The sequence below is a fragment of the Otolemur garnettii genome, unplaced genomic scaffold (genome assembly GCF_000181295.1).
Source record: "Otolemur garnettii isolate 467f Iridium unplaced genomic scaffold, OtoGar3 scaffold00082, whole genome shotgun sequence".
In the NCBI taxonomy this organism is placed as follows: Eukaryota; Metazoa; Chordata; class Mammalia; order Primates; family Galagidae; genus Otolemur; species Otolemur garnettii.
The window spans coordinates 4,712,011-4,729,852 of record NW_003852477.1 but is presented as its reverse complement, the minus strand read 5'-3'; the positions used below and the strand labels follow the sequence as shown (position 1 = coordinate 4,729,852).

The window sequence follows — 17,842 nt, the reverse complement described above, 5'->3', positions numbered from 1 at the left end:
TTTGATAAATAAGCATTTGTTTGTGTGCAAGAATACACTGATGTCCTCCCAGCTACAGAGAGCAGGAGAAACTGAAGCATGTGGGCGTGGCTGGAGAAGAGGAAGGAAGTGTGGGTGGCCCTACACACGTTTTTCAAGCTGCTGAAAACAGTTGTAGAATCAGCTTCTGTTAAACCTACTATCGATTTGGAATTCACCCTGTTATTCTTGTTGAAACTCACTTTTAGCTTTTCATCAACATGATCACCATTGCAGTCTGGTCTATGTATCAAATGTCTCCTACTCACACCTCTCCATAGGAGAGGTAAGGACAAAACAGTATGCTGAACAAAGGTGGATCCTCTGCCTGGATACCACTCTAGACCAATCCCAAGAAAGGAGAAAGTAGAGGAGTTAAGTAAAAAGGGCTGTGTACAAAAAAGATACTACACCTACAGTCTCCACATATGAAGTAAATATCTTGATGGGAATATTATAAATTTCTCCCAAAACCAGACCACCAATATGCCAATATACAAAAACCTCCCAAACATACTAAAACCTTTTTTAAAAGAATCTAAGCCAATGCTCTCCAACTGATATAGACAATTAAAAGCTGAGTTTTTACAAACTACTATAAAATTGGACTTAAAACTCTTACACATGGAAATTATCTGATGTCTTTCATAAATACCAACTATTGAAAATTGTAATCCTTACCCATGGGAATATCAAAACTAACGTGTACATGTATAGAAAAGCCAACTAACTTGGAGGATACTCCCTCAATGTTATTACCAACCTGATCTTACTGTAAAAATTTTAAAGATTCCTACAACAAAAGGGTATAGGCTGAAAGACAGTAGACCAGGAATATCAATAACCACCAGTTCAAGCAAAATAAATACAACCCTGTCATGGAGTCACTACTGCTGTTTTGTTTATCCAAAGTTAACAATATTCCACTTATTTAGAACAACACGCCTCCTTCCAGGAGTTATCAATATAAGCCATACAACAAAGATGAAGAAACCACAGACAGGTCAAAAGGTACTAAGGTATGGAAGAATTTAGAGTTTTTCACTGGACTGGATGAACATTGTTACTATGTGGCTATCATGTATTAGCAGTATCAGACTATATTCCATCACTGGAAGGAACCAAGATGGGAGTACAAATTGAAAAGTTAAAGTCATTTATTACTAGATATGTCCTAACAGGTAAAACTGTACCCCCAAATCTCTAAGCAAGCTTTTTCCAAGGGAAAGTAAATGCCTACTGAAGTATGTTCTGCATTTTTGTCAATTTTAATGGACTCATGGCCACTGATAGGACTAGAAATATGCTGAGACGCCTACTCTGGTCTCTCAAGGCAGTAAGCTGGATGTAGAATTTTGGAAGTGCTAGTTTAAGTATCTTTATTTCCTCTAAGTAAAACAAGCCATAGTCCAGGATGTACCAAAAAAATCTGAATGTATTCAGAAGCTGGGCAAATCATGAACTGATGTAGATGAGTACTTTCCGTTTAAAGGAGTTAACATCCAAGCCACAAAACTTGCACCCGCATTGTAGATAATAAATTCAAATTCTTAAAACAGATTCTGCCTCTCGTTAAAGCAATGGAAAATGCTAAATGTGTACCATTTGTACCTAAGAGTAAATCAGACTTAAAAATTAGCATGGCAATAGCTTTGGCATACAGTGCTCAAATAATAAAGAATGACTTAAACAAAACCCAGTATGTAGACATTACTCCAAAATAAAGCCAACCCACAATTACTCACTGCTGCCCGCAAAAGAGTAAGTTCAATGTTACAGAGAGATAAAATACTTAATAATCTAAATCTCTTCTCTTCCAAAGCTTTTATTAGTACTGTCAAAACTCATTTTAATTCCTATCATCTTTTTTTCCCCTGCTGATATTGTGATGAAAATTGTCATTAAAAAATGATCAAATAAGAAAGCTGAAACAGAAAAAAAAACTAATTCATAAACCAAAATACTGGCTGGCACCTAATATTTCACTGACTCTGACTTAAAAAGACACAATCATTCGGGGATTCTTACATTGATGTGACTGCAACTCACCTTTCTGAAAAACAATCTATCACTAGAAGTACAGACTGACCCTCCTCCTAATTTGAAATTCTGAAATCCAAAACACTCTAAAACCTAAAACTTTCTGAGTGCTGATACACCAGAAGTAGAAAATTCCACACCTGACCTCATGTGACAGTCTCAATCAAAATGCAGTCAGAACCTTGTAATACACATAAAATTACTAAAAATACTGTCTAAAATTGTCTTCAGGATATGTGTAGAAAGTATATATGAAATATAAATGAATTTCATGTTTACACTCGGGTCCCCTACTCAAGATATCTCATTAAGTATATGCAAATATTCCAAAATTAGAAAAAAATCCAAAATACTTCTGGTCCCAACCATTTCAGTTTAGGGATACTCAACCTGTATCAAGGGCCTTAAAATAATTAATATCCTCCATTTAATAATCTCAATACTAGATTTATATCTCAAAATAGGAGATAAAAAAGAGGATAAATATTTATATTCAACAATGTTTGTTGTGATATTTATATATGCAAAAAAATCAGAAATAACCTCAAGAGCTACAAGAAAATGGCCAAATAAATCATAATATAATCCAACATTAACACTATGCACCTGTATTTTGAAGCTATTTAATCTCATAGGGGAAATTCTTACAACATAATGTTAAGTTTAAAAAAAATTATATACCAAATTTCATAGCATATGATCCCAATTAATAGAATATAATTTGTATGAATATGTAAGATTAAATATTAAATTAGTAAGTAATTACAGAATTTTTATCTCTTATGCTTTTCTTTTAAAAATACAGACACCTAATATGCACTGCTTTTATATTCCAACAAAGTTACAAGTTATTAAAATTTTGACTTTTTATACATATTTATTCAACTTACTTTTCCATTAAGAGAGATCTGTGAAATACAACAATTTCCCTGAAAGTATAGTCCAGGCGTCCTCAAACTGTGGCCCGCCGAGGACATTTATCCGGCCCACCGAGTGTTTTTGCCGCCACCGCTGCCTGTCCTGCTTAGCAGTCAACTCATCCCAGGGTCCGCAGTCTGGCCCTCCAATGGTCTGAGGGACAGTGAACTGGCCCCCTGTTCAAACAGTTTGAGGACCCATGGTAGTTTAACATATTAATGCTATCTAATGTCTATTTAATGCTAATAAATAAGATATACTCAGTGAGATATTTTGCTTCCTCTGAGGGAGAATATATGCACCTGTTTCAGGCTGAGGAACAGGGACAGAGTCATCTACATCAAATAATTTGAGCCCTTGTTGTATAGGAAACAACATAGTCCTTGTCCTTTAGAATCTTACAAATGATTAAAGAAAACCGGATCTACATATAAAGAGATAAATAATTATACCAGTTAGCCTAGGTGAGGTATGTCAAAGGAAGAGAAAAGGTCAGATCACCAAGGACCTGGCACCCCACAGACAGGGGCTTATCCTTCAATGGGGGGCGGGTAGTGGGATGAACAGAAGCAGCAAAGCAGAGTGCCTGCAGCTGGGCTGTTTAGTAAAGAATGCCAGATTAGATACAGTTATGATTTCAGCAGAAGGAGACAAATTTAGTAAGGTTAAGAAAAAGGCTGATTCTGAAGATTCTAATGATTCACCTTTTAACCAACCATAATGGACACTTACCCTCTCAAAATTACTGGAAAATATGCCCTCCTAAATCATTTACTACATATCTATCTTTAAATTACACTTGAGTTCAATCAAAGTGACATTAAAGAGTTAAAAACGTACAGGAAAAGCTTCTTATCAAAGAGTTGATCTGAGGCCTCAACAGAAGAGGACTATCCTTTAGGTATTAACACGAAAGCAACACAGAAAGATTATTAGAGAATTTAAATCACCTTTAAAAGCCTATGTTTACTTGAAAATTTCATAAAACACTTATTTTTTATTATGACTTATTAGCTCTCTCTCATTAACCACCCGTATACATACCACTTTCCTAAAAACCTGTCACTAACCTAAATAAACCGGTTATATTTATAAAATACAAATTTATATTTATTTATTTTATATATACATTTATATAAAAATGAGTTACAGCAAAACCACAGTTGATTTGTGTCTCATTTCTAATTTCAAAAATGTCTTTTACTGCCACAATTGCCTCTTAGAATTCCAGTTTTGTTTGAATGCAGATCTAAAAGGAAACAAGAGTTCAACCACTGGGAGTGTGTGCCCTGTGCTTTTTACATTTGTTTTTATCATTTAATTCCTCACCATGAATAATAGTACCGTGGAGGTATCATACCCGTTTCACACAGGAGAAAGCAGGGCCCAAAAGGTACTTGTGCTATACCTAGTTAAGAGCTAATGAGGTTGGATTCCAGGCCCCACTGATCCCTGAGCCTTATAAACAATAAAACAATACAATATTTCTACCTACACTTTTCTTACTCCTAGGAAAACAAAAGCACATTAAATCTATTTTGACATTTTTGGCATTCCTCTAATTCTGATATGCTATGCAGGTTACCTGCTCCAATCAATCAAATGGAGAAAATTCCCTAGGCCACCAAAGACTTACCTAATAAACTTTACTAACAAATAATTACATTAAAAACTTTTTGAAAAGCTTAAAACTGCTTTTTAAGTTCAGAAAGGAAGTTGCAAATAACCACTCAAAAATTAGACTGAAGTAATTACTGGTCATCTAAAAATGGAAGGGCATCTTGAAAATAACTTTACACAATTCTTGGCACATGATTTTGTGATAGCACTACTCTTCCCCAGTCAATACCAAGCAGGCAATTCAGGGAAAATTTAGACAGGTTCTTTTCTTCTTAAGAGCTTTATCCTTTCCCAAAGTGCAATTTTTAGGTACTTTGCAAGTTACATTTTTCCATTTGTTTCTGAAAAAGCATTTTCCTTCACAAGAGGATTACCAAAAATTCATAAAACAGAAAAGCAAAGGACAAAAATCAAGCTAAGCCCCAAAACTGCAGACTGAACATTCTCACCGCAAATTTCTTTAGTACCAGGCATAAACTGTTTTGCCTGTAGAAAAGGAGGTAGAACAGAAAGGTAAACTTTACCTTAAAATATACCACTTTGATTTTGTCTACTGCTAAATAAAATGGCTGTACATTATTATGATTATTTTTTTAAAAGATCCATGAATATAGTACACTCTAGCTTCACAATCTGTCCAAGAAGAATTATTAGTAATCTGAATATTTGTTAGTATATCCTAAATCTAAAATGAACTTTATCTAGGTAAGTCATATAAAACTTACATTAAAATATCTAAAAGATAATGCCTCTAACACAGAACAAACTTGGCTAAATATTAAGCCAACTTCAACACTTATTCAAATATTCCCCCTTCCCATGTGATAGGGAGTAAGAGACAAAGTAAAAGCCTCAGAGGTGTACATACGTGCAGGAGAACATCAGAGGAGATAGGATAGCAGTCCTAAAGAACCATGCAATCAACTTTTAATTGCCTTCATCATAGAGGTGCACTTTAGGAATGATCAAAATTCATTTATTATAAAGCAAACATGCAGGGCAGCATGACAGCACAGTGGAAAGAATGCCACAGAACCCAGAGCCTGACAAGTCACTCAACTTCCATAAACAGGTAAGTCTTTATCCATAAAACAAAGATAATCATCACCTTGGGCAGTTGCTATGAAAGCTAAATGGGATAATACACACTAGCAAGGTGAGAATGGGATCACAATCACCCACGGATTTTTTTCCCCCACCTTCTCAGAATTGGCCTCCCTCCTAGAAGATTCTAATATTTGTGAGGGGTTGTGTACATAGTTCCCCATTTTATTTTATTATCAGTACCCTCATCCTTAACTGGTCCAACCAAATGGTCTCCAAACACCTCTACTGGACATACTAGGAAGGTCCCCGCCTCAAGCTCTTTAGTCTCATAGAAACAGACATCTAAAAAGAGGTATTTTCCCTTAAATCTGCCTTGGGCAGTTCACAGAAGGCATCCCAGAGAAATTACTTTTTGTGTGCTTGACCTAAGAAATGAAACTGGCGATTACAGGGAAAAGACTTTTGAGGAAAGCAACTTGCAAGAGCTTAATATGACTGGGACAACATAAGCAGAATATAAGGGACAGATTAGACAGCTAGGTGAGGGCCAGAGGGCTTTATACCCCATGCAAATAATCAGTTTATGCTTCTCAGGTCTAGCCAATCCTTACCCAGGCTTTAGGGTCCAGTTCAAAGGTCACATTCCTGTCTATCCCTCTCCCCTTCACATCTCTCTGCAAACACCAGCTCCCTGGTGTTTGGAGACCAGTTGGTTGGACTCAGCACTATGCCCTTTGTCATGAGGGCAGCAGTTCTCAACCTTTGGGTCGCAACCCACAGGAACTGCATTAAAGAGCCGTGGCATTAGGAAAGTTGAGAACCATGGCACTAGGGCCTTTATCACAATTATGGGGTCACATGATTATTATGTTTGATTGTGTGGTTAATAATGTGTCCCCCACTAGACTAAATAGGAAGTTCAGTCCAAGTAAGAGCTATGTCCATTTTATTCAGCTTTATATACCAGAGTCTAACAAGTATAGCATCAACCCAAATATACACAATTTATTAAATGAACAAATGAAAGCTGGCATAAGGAGCCAAAGAAGAATCCTGAGCAGAACAGCAATCAGAGACAATTTAACAAATCACTCTGGCAGCAGAATGAAGATCAGACTGGAAAGGCAAGACTGGCGCTGGGAGACAGGTCAGAAGACTACTGAAAATATCACCAGATAATAAATGATATGTGTATGTCAGTACATGCCCAGTGGTGAGAAAGATGTAGAAGAAAACACACATTTAGTAGAATCCAAGAACTCAATGCAGAGAGTAAGGCAACGAGAGAACTCTAGAATGACTCTAGTGGAGAGTGGTCACTGAGAATATGGGACAGGCATATTCAATATATTAGTATAGAGTAGAAGATTGCTTCGTCTAGTTCTAAAACTACGATTAAAAAATAGCCAAGTCCAATCCAGTTGTATTGAAATGGATATGGTTTCTATTAATAGGCTGACAAAATTAATAAACGAAGGATTAGATTTTTAAAGTTTCTTCATCAAGAAACTTGAGTACATAGACTCAAGGCATTACTCTGGTCTGGGATGGAGAGATCAATTAAGTAGTCTATGTGTTCAAGGAGTTGGCAGTCTTTGGGGTTTAAGAAAGACACCTGCATGTCAACAACTGAGAAACTGAGGCCCGGTGAGGGTGTGATTTGACCACAGTTATAATGTATAATCTATGCTTCTGGAGCATTTTTTCATAACTCACAGTAAATGGTCCAGGCAAATACACAGTTGAGAGTACGGTGTTTAGATGCAGACAGATCCAATCTTGCTTTGGGCCTGGAGACACTCCAGAACTTCAAATATCATGTCAAATGGACAGATAATGCCCTCTGAGTTTGAATAACTGCTGAGCAGCCACATGGCAGCAGACTAGGGGGCATCACACCATAAGGAAAGGGAAAGAGGCCTGATTTGTCATGGAAGAGCCTACCTGAACAGAGGCCAAATGTTGGGGGTGCCAAAGCAGACTCTCAGGAGGCTCTGAAAGTGACAGCAGAGAAATCATGTTCAGAGAGGAAAGAGCAGAAATTCTCTTTAGGCAGGTTCCTCTCCTACTACCAGCCAGAAATGGTTTCCTATGGAACAGAGGGCCACAACCCAAAGCAGATGTGCAGAAAAGCAGATGAGGAAATGATCCTCATCTGTGGGGAAAACATAGCTCTAGATTATCCACAACAGACCACACACGCCCAGCACTCACTTAAGAGGCCATTAAGCCTAAGGGATTTTACACTAGCTCTTCCCAAACCAAAAAACCAAAAACCTTTCTCCCCATCCCCCCAAACCATTCCCCCATTTCTTGACTTCATTTTCAAATGCTTTAAAGAAAGAAAAGCAGTATTGTCCCTGCCTCCCTAACTCCCTTTCACCTACTTGGATCTAAGTTCTTCTCTCCCCACTTGACCTTGTCTCCTCATCCTCCCTGAACCCTTGGAGCTTTTCCCTTCCTCTCTGCCTAGGAGCTCCATCTCTCCTTCAAGACCTCCTCCCAAGGCAGTCTGTTCTTGCACTCCCCTCTGTGCTTCTACAGATTTTCCCTATGCCTCACCACAGTCTTCATTTCTTTGTATTGTTATATTGTTTACCTTGGTTCCTCAATAGTTTCTAAGCTACAAACTCAAGAACTGGTTTTTATTCACTTTTCTACTGCTACCCTCTGTCCTAGGGCCCCAAAACCAGGCACACAAAGGTTCCATCAGTAAATAATCAAAAGTTAAGTTTATCTTCAAAACTGCTAGAATCTACTCAACTTTTCCATCTAAGTTGCTCTAAGAATTTACCTCCACATACATGCACACTGAGGTACATGAGTTCTGAATGACCATTTTCTTACAAAAGAATCTCAGCTAAAAAACTCTATCTTTTGGTTGTCAAACAAGCATCTGGGATGCAGCTAAATTACGTCTTTTCAGAATTCTTCATCTGTTTTTAATTCCTAAAATTTTGGACATGTGTAAAGTTCATTTGTACCCTTTTCTTCCTAGGTAGTGTAATGAGCTCAGGTTCAGACAAGCTGCTGCAGGGAAGAAATCATGCCTTATTGATAACTAGCACTTAGAACCATAGTTCACTATCTCCAAAAATAACTATTTTTCTACTTAGTTTCACTTTCTATATGAGGGAAGCACCCACAGTGAAGTTTAGATGGATTGTATTTCCTGTAATAAGTAAAATACCATGAAAGCCTTTCAATTTAATATGAACATTTAAAGCCTTTCTTTTAGGATTATGTGACTAAATCTGAACCATAAAGGTTCAATCTATATTTCAGCTCTAGAAAATTATAAATAAAAATTAGTGTAATTTCTGAGTTCTAATATGTTTACACTAATGAATCTTAACCGCAATACACAGAAAAATTTACTCAGTCATAAAAAATCAATAGGGCAGGAGTAATTCTTATGCATACAATGAACACTAAAATGGGATTACACAAATTTAAAAAAGAAAAGGTGGCGAAGTTTCCTGCCCAAAAGCCTTGAAGATGCGATTACTAAAAACAGTTAGCAACATGCACTTGATTTTCTACGATGCTTCAATAGATGACCTTGGGAATGTCCTGTAATTTCTCTCAATTCAAGTTCTGTAAAATGGGAATGTCACTCATTTTCCCCACTGGGACAATTACACGGATGATAAAAGAATCAACATGTATTTGGTGTTCTTTAAAAAAAGAAACTTGTCTAATTAGTATGCTTTCATCACCACTTGTACAGTACATTCTTCTTTAGGAATCCAATTCCAAGAGAAATATTTAAGCAGACGTTGAAGACAGATTTCCTTAAGGGAATGATTTTATAAATCTGGAAAGCGATGTAACCAGATTATAAATTAACAAATTCATTACATAAGCCTTGACAATCCAGGCTTTAAAGTACACTGATAAATATTCTGATAAGTTCAAGACTGCTTTGGGACACAGTGCTTCAACCACATACAAGGAATCTAGAAACCCAAACTGAGGTATTTCATGTTTGACAGGAATTTAGTGGAGATTCAACAGGATGCCCAACACTTGGAAGCCATGCTTCACTCACCTCAAACCTGATAAAACGTTTAACACATTATATCAACTTTACTACCACTCCTAAGACTTTCAGAATGCACTCAATTAAATGGAAGGGGAAAAAAAGTAACTTGACAGTTTGAAAGGTCCTATATCCTTAGACCTTGATAGATTTAAGAACCCCACTGCTACAATTCTCGACAAACCTGCAACTCCCTATGAAGCTGCTGGATTTTATCCGATCCAACTGTTGGAAACAGCACAGCTCCAGGAACCCCCAGGATAAAAGGCTGCCACTTTCCCGGATCTCAAGTCCAAGGAAAAGGCAGGAAGGTTTTTGAAAAATGGTCCAAAAAGAAATCAACAGGCAATGACTTCGGAAAAGAACACAGGTTTCCCAGTCCGAAAAAATTCTAGCTCTGCCTCGGAAATGGCACTGCTCCTCCTTCCTTACCCCGCTGCCCTCTCTCCACAGACAACAATATCCCCTCTCTATTGTAAAGCTGCAGTTTGACCGTGGAACCCCCTTGCTGCAGCCAGATCTCTATATTCGTTCGAAAAACGAAAACAAAATCAGAGAAGAATACACGCCCTACGGAAAGACCTGGGCGCGGGGCCCCGCGGGCGCCGCACTCGGCCCGCTCCGGGGCGGGGCGCGGGGATGCGGGCGCCTTCCAAGGTGCCGCAATCCCGCCGCGGCCGCAAGGGCAGGGCCTCGGGGCGCCCGCGACTGGCCGCCGCAGTGACGGCTCCCGCCTGGCCCCCACCGCCGCCCCACCGCCAGGCCGTGTCGCGGGGTCGGGGCTGCCGCAGCTCGGGCCCCACGTCCTCCCGGGCCGTGCGCGCTGCGGACGGCGCGGGGAGAGCGGAGCGTGCCTTACTTTCCGCCTGCGGCGGGCGCCCCGAATCCGGCACCCAGCCCGGCAACGGCGGAGGCTACCGGGGCTGCGGAGGCCAGCCCCGCACCCCCAACCCCCACCCACGGTCGCCGCGCCCCGCTGCGCTCCACGCTTGCTCCTACCTCAGCCGGTAGGCGGGCGACCATCCGCAGCGGCCGCGGCGCCGACAACTCCCTCCCGGCCGCCGATACCCCGCACCCAGCGCTAATCATAATACCAAGCAGGGGGCCGGCCGCGGGAGGGGGTGGCCCGGGCTGCGCCTGCGCGGGCTGAGCGTCACTGTGACGTCAGCTATGGGGCGTGGTCGCGGGAAGGGCGGGGCGGGGCGCACCTGCGGGCTGGCGCGCGTGCTGCTGGAGGGCATCCTGGCGGCGTTCTGACCCCAGCAAGTCTGAGCTGTAGCTAGCGGGAGGAAGCGGGCGAGGCGCCCGAGGAGCATGGGGCACCAGGGAAGAAGAAGCACCAGCAACACTGGACAATGGCTGGGAAAAGTAACGCATGCTGTCCGGGGAAACCGGAGGGAAGGAACTGTGTCTTGGGAGTGGGGAGCAGGGAGTCGCGCACTCTTGACCCTTTAAGGTTCACCCATCTCCCGCACAGGTTAAACAAGGAGAGGAAAAATATAGTGAGATATGAATATACATATATACACATATATATAATATGATATGTATACAGTTTCTTCTCTCTGAAACCTAAATTGAAAGAATTCTGTTGATTTTGTTGCTATTTAAGCTAAAAAAGAAAAGCCCTACATCTGAATGCGGTGCTGACTTTAAAGGTCATTGGCAGACACCAGCCCGACCAGGCGTCCTCTGGAAAACGTGGAAAAATAAATTGTCCTGGGGAGTGTTTAAAGCACTTGGAGTCAGGGATTCAAACGCCCCGGGGCATTACCGGTAGCCCTGGATGGTTCGGTGGCGTGATGGCTGGACAGTCAGGCGGGCTAGCTCAAGAAGGAAGCTTAGCGGCCGAGAGGGTGCAAGGCACTACTCTTCCCCTCCCTCCCCTGAAGTATGGCATGCAATGAGAGCCAGCTCCCCGGTATTCCTAGAAGGGAGAACCATCCAGCCAGATTTCTCCACCCTCCTTTTCCCTGTTTCCCCCTTCTGTCCACCGTTTCAACTAGAAAGGACTCCTGGCAAAGAAAGGAACAAGCCAAAAGAACTGCTTCAAGTTTGGTTGACTTAACTGGAGGGGGAAGAGAAACGCAGAAGGCTTTGCAATTCTCTGTTGACCTGCAAATGCTAATAGTCTTTTTCTTTCAGACTTTCTCTAAAGCATCAACTTTGCTTGTCTGAAGATGACTGGCAAGCAGGAATGAATTATTGCCAAGTGCAAACTGAGTGATTCCCAGGATAGTGTAACAGTATGTTTTCTGTTAAGGTGGGGTCTTCACTGGCCCTAATACCCTAGCATCCTGTTGTGGAGGTTCACCAGGTACAGCCTCAGGCAAGGCCTCTGCTCTTCAAGGCCCCTCCTCTGGGATGGCTCTAAGTTGGAAAGAGGGTAAAAGAATAATCTCATTTTGATATGGAAATTGTAGTAGCATATTAAGCAAGAGCTCCTAACCTGTATTTGTGGAACTTTTTCCTTTGCTGCCAGAAAGCTGGAAGACCATGCACTTTTCTCTTCAGGGAGGTATCACTATTCAGGGAATCCTGTAGCCAACAAAAGGGAGAAAATACCACTATAATGGTCTCCCAAGAGGATTCCAGTTATTGAAGTCCTCTGCCTCTAGCACTGCAGTTTCTGAGATATAATGGTAACCACAGAACAATGACTAATAATACAGATGTAAGCTCTTGAAAAATAAAGTATAGTGCTGCTATGTAACGCAGGTCTTGAATAAATTCCTTAAGGAAAACAAAAACATAAGAATAGCAAAGTAGGCTCTGCGCCTGTGGCTCAAGTGGCTAAGGCACCAGCCACATACACCTAAGGTGGTAGGTTTGAATCCAGCCTGGGCCCGCCAAAACAACGAAGACAGCTGCAACCAAAAAATAGCCGGGCGTTGTGGCCGACACCTGTGATCCCAGCTACTTGAGAGGCTGAGGCAGGAGACTCGCTTGAGCCCAGGCGTTAGAGGTTGCTATGAGCTGTGATGCCATGGCATTCTACCCAGGGGATAGCTTGAGGCTCTGTCTCAAAAAAAAAAAAAAGAATAGCAAAGTAGGCCAGACACAGTGGCTCACACCTGTAATCCTAACACTCTGAGAGGCCAAGGCAGTGGATTGCTTGAACTCAGGAGTTTTGAGACCAGCCTGAGCAAGAGAGAAACCCAGTCTCTATACTAAAAATAGAAAAATTAGCTGGGTGCGGTCGCTGGTACCTATAGTCCCTGCTCCTCCGGAGGCTGAGGCAAGAGGATCACCTGAGCCCAGGAGTATGAGATTCCTGTGAGCTGTGAAGCGACAACATTCTACACAGGGCAGCTTGAGTAAGACTGTCTCAAAGGAAAAAAAAAAAAAAAGGCAAAGTAATAAATGAAAGGGGACAAAATAATAAATTAATTTAAATGAAGTTGGTTCCATTTCTCTTCTAGAGAAGGATGCTGTACTGGCCACATGGTAAAACATTTCTTCATCCCCAGTATTTCTTGGGAAGCTGGCATGGTGCTGGCAAGAAGGTGACCCATTTTCAATCTCACACCAATAATGTGGTAACGTGATCTGATTATGTTTGGGCAATATTTGATGAAAAAACCCCTTCTCCAATCTGCCCAGGGGCTTTCTCCAACACATACTGTTTCTTTCTTTCTTTTTTTTTTTTTTTTAATGTTAGGTCTTTTTATGGACCTGTAAGAAGCTTTAATTAGACATACAGCAATCTACAAAACGACAAGATGGAGCATGCAGGCTTGCATTACAGCCTGTGTGATTCAGATCTCAAAAGTAACATAATGCCACTGATTTAAGAAAGAAGTTGGTTATTGGAAGGAAACCAGGGAGGTACTACAAATTAGATCAAGATGTGAAAAGTGAGCCGACTCATGAAAGAACTGCCATTTTCATCTTGAGACCCTAAAGCACTAGTGTAACAAGGTTATCTTCTATAGATACATTTCACAGTTTATAAAAAATTTAAAATGAATGTATTTAAAATAACATATTGAGTATTCAAATAGTCAATTTTGAGTTGACTATTCAATATGATTCCTTTTACATATTTAATTAGTCATTCTGTACATTAATATGTGTGCATTTCTAAATCCTAGCTTTATCCCAGTAGGACCAAAATAATACTTCATTGGAATGTCCTAAAGAGTTCCTCAAAGACTTCCTCACCAATCACTTGACATCAGTTAACATCTCTAAATCTTTTGTCTAAGATGTCAGTTAAGGCCCAATATGTTCATGTAGGTATGTTTTTGAGAGTTGCAAACAAAAATTGGAAATGCCAATACTAAACTCTCCTTGTTTGCAACCAGTGAACTGGGAGACATGGCAGACATTGTCCAGCATTGAAAGTAGCTGCTGTATAGCTTTGGGAAAGTTGTATAACCTTCTGTTTGTTTTCTCAGCTGTAAGTGAGAATGATGGCAATGATAATGGTGTCCTTTAAAATAAGGGTTTCCTTTTTATATATAAGTTTGATGTGAAGCAAGCCATTTTCAAAGTGTGCTGTCCTGGTCCAGCAACATCAGCTTCTCCTGGGAATAGGGTTAAAATGTAAATTCTCCAGCTCCATCTCACACCTGTAAGTGAGGTGTGGTTTCTCTGTCTTAAGACCTCCAAGAAATTCTAATGCAGATTAAAGTTTGAGAACCACTATCAATGGCATTACCTGAGTTTATATAAAGCGTCAGAACAGTGTCTGGCATATAGTAAGCAGTACATTAATGAATATTTTGAAAATGAGTACAGTAGGAGCTTGCCAGAATATATAAAGTCTAATTTTGGACAAAAGAAGCATGTCCATGTTGTTCGTCCAGCAAGTAAATCCTACTTCATCCCTTCCTGAAAGACTTCAATACAGCCTACTAAGCCCTTGATGATCTGGTCTCCCGCTTCCTCTCCTGCTCCTTGTATTTTCAGGTACACCCATCTTCAATCTTCCCAGTTCTCAGAAAGGGAATTGCTTTTTCATACTTCTAAGCCTTTGTCCATTCTGTTCCCTCTGCCTAGAAATGTCACCTATTCTTTTTCTCCACTTTGTCCATTTGCAATGTCCTGAGTTTCTACTTACCCTTCAAACTCCAGCCCCAGTGTCCCCACCACTCAGAGCTAGAAGTTCTCTGGGACCCTGTACCATCCCACTTACAGAATTATACAGTTCTCTGACTATTTATTGTTTCATCTTCTTCCTTCTGATCTTAAACTCCTGAAGAAAAAAGATTATATTTTATTCACATTTCTATTCACGCCACCTAGCACTGAGTTACAAATAGGCAATTCAAAGGCTTTCATGAGGAATTCTGGGAAGATGGCTGACTGGTAGCAACCCTCATCAGAGGCTCCTGAGCAAAGGAAGAAAAACCAGACGGAATCAAACTCTACGAAGCCAAACACGGGGAGCAGAGTCAAGAAAGAAGTTCAGCAAGTTGTAACTCCAAGGAAGAGCATTCAAGAAAACAAATTACGGGTACAAAACTTATTGACTAGAGGGCAGGAGACCCCTCCCCAAAGCAGGAGGCCTGCTGCAGCCTATCTGCGAAAGAACAGGGAACAAGAGGCCTCTCATTTTACCTCACTGGAGAGAGCTGCTAAACTCCAGGTCTCTTTCTCCAGGGAGGTCCCACTTATGAACCTAGACACCACCCCACCAGGCATAAAATTGAACAGATATTTTTCCCCACAAGTCCAAACTCCCAGTCCACCCTTTCCCCCTCGCATGGTGGTCTGAAGTTCTGCCTCCTGCAGAGCACAGAGTGTTTGGTTTTGTCCTGAGAGACCTGGGCATAGTGTAGACCGCCAACCATCAGGACGAAATCTGTGACTAATGGGGTAGAAAGAGGGTGCGGGTAGAAAGGGACATTTGGTGGGAGGAGGAGCAGTCCCCTGGTTATGACTATGCCCGGCCAGTGGTAGTGTTGATCCTTGGTTTGGGCTATGTCTGGTGGAACAGGGTGCAGAACCCCTGGCTCTGACAGCACTACAGCAGGACAGTGGTTGCCCCATGTAGACTGAGTTTGGCAGATAGGGCTGGTCCCTTCTGGGCCTGCGAGCAGAGGCTTAATAGGCGTGCACTGTGACCTGAGAGCAAGGGCGTGGTCTCCTGATTCCAACAGAACCCTGGAGCAGTGGCTTACTGGGTGTGAACCCAGCTCTGAGGGCTTAGGTGTACTCAACTGCCTCCAGCGGGGATGGTGAGCAGAGGCTTACCAGGTGAGGACTGAGACCTGCGGGTAGAGTGTGGTCCCCTGACTCTAACAGAGCCTGTGAACAGAGGCTTGCCAGGCAGTGGACTGAGACTGGCAGGTGGGGCGTGGTCCCCTGACTCCAACTGCTCTGACAAGCAGAGGCTAGCTATGTGTGTACTGAGACCAGAGAGCAGGCCCAGTGCCCTGACTCTAACAGAGCTTGCAAACAGAGGCTTGCCTGGCAGTGGACTGAGACTGGCAAGAGGGGGCATGGTCCCTTGACTCTAACTGGTTTGGCAGGCACTACTCCAGACCCTACTCCAGAGGCTAGCTGTGTGTGGACTGAGTCTGGCAGGTTGGAGTGTGGATCCCTGGCTCCAATTGTGCTTTGAATCCATTTGCTTTGAATTGTCCTTGAATCTCTCTCTGTTGGGCAGAGTTTGCACGCCAGAGACAATTTGGTTGGAACCCGTGTCTGGGGCTGTCTGCTCTGAGACATTCTGAGGTTGACCTTTGAAGTTCTGTAGTGGAAAAGAACTTAAGGGTGGAGGCTGGGCACCGCAGCTGTTTGTATCTCTTCACAGTCGAGATTTAAATCTAATAGGGTGGTTTCTTAGGACGGGGTAGAAGTTGGCTGATATCAAAACAGAGCTAGCCTGCATATCTCACCAAGTAGGTCCTCAGAGTCTCCAGCCAAACTCTGAAGGTTGTAAGAGATAAGCCACAATTACAAAGACTAGAGCTTTGGTAAAGGGCAATCTCTACTACCTGGGCACCCCAATTCAATCACCCTACCAGTTCTACTAACCAAACACTAGGAAAAAAACATGGTGTGGACCCAACAGAAGAACTCTGGCAACATGAATAACCAGAGTAGATCAACCTCCCCAAGAAATGACAAAGGAGATAAAACTGAAGATGCCATGCATAGACAAATGGCAACAATGTCAGAAACTAATATTAGAATATGGATTGCAAATAAGATAAATAGAATGGAAGAAAAGATGGAAAGTGAATTCCAAAGAGTGGTTCTAAAGTTGTCTCAAGTCACCCAAGATATGGACATAATGAGAAAAGAGATAGCAGAGCTCAGGGAAATGAAAAAGTTAGTTGAGGAGCTCCAAAATATAGTGGAATCTCTCACTAATAGAGTTGACCAGCCAGAAGAAAGGATCTCTGAAACTGAGGACAAAGCTTTTGAACATTCCCAAACACTCAATGAGGTAGATGAAAGGAGAGCAAAAACTGATCATTCCCTGAGAGAGCTGTGGAATCACTCCAAAAGATCAAATATTCATCTTATAGGAATTCCCAAAGGAGAAGAGGATGGTCCTAAAGGTACAGATGCTCCACTCCAAGAGATTTTGGAGGGGAATTTCCAAAACATAGCAAGAGATTCAGAACTTCAGGTAGGAGACAGTTTCAGAACCCCAGCAAGACTGAATCCAAATAAAGCATCTTGTAGACACATTGTGATTAACTTTGCCAAAGTTAAGATGAAGGAGAAAATTCTGCAAGGAGCCAGACATAAGAAAAGCATCACCTACAAAGGGAGAAATATCAGAATAACTGCAGATCTCTTAGCTGAAACATTTCAAGCCAGAAGAAGATGGTCATCAACCTTCAATCTCTTAAAACAAAAACAACTTCTAGCCCGGGATCCTTTATCCAGCTAAACTGAGTTTCATTTGCGATGGAGAAATCAAATGCTTTAATGACATAGACATTTTGTAGAATTTTGCCACAACTAAACCAGCTCTCCTGGATATTCTCAGACCCATCCTCCACCACGACCAGTGCAATGCTCTACCTCCAAAGTAAACTCACCCAGAAATTTTTTGAATAAAACCTAACTTCCACAGTGGTGAAAGGATTAAAAATTACCACTGGACATTTGAAAATCATGACACCCAAAATACAACCAGGCTTATCAATTCTCTCAATTAATGTGAACAGTTTAAATTGTCCTCTAAAGAGG

The 17,842-nt window shown here is 41.5% G+C and overlaps 1 protein-coding gene across 6 annotated transcripts in view; it reads right to left on the bottom strand.

The window, feature by feature from the left end:
- The window catches only part of SNRK (SNF related kinase), a 57,492-nt gene extending 46,646 nt beyond the window's left edge, over nt 1–10,846 (bottom strand). For 2 of the 6 annotated variants that reach the window (XM_003794504.3, XM_023515902.1), the window contains exon 1: nt 10,685–10,846. The gene's annotated coding sequence lies outside the window, so the exon portion shown is untranslated. The other 4 variants (XM_023515898.1, XM_023515899.1, XM_023515901.1 and 1 more) reach the window with 4 other exon arrangements.
- Nucleotides 10,847–17,842: the final 6,996 nt, after the last annotated feature.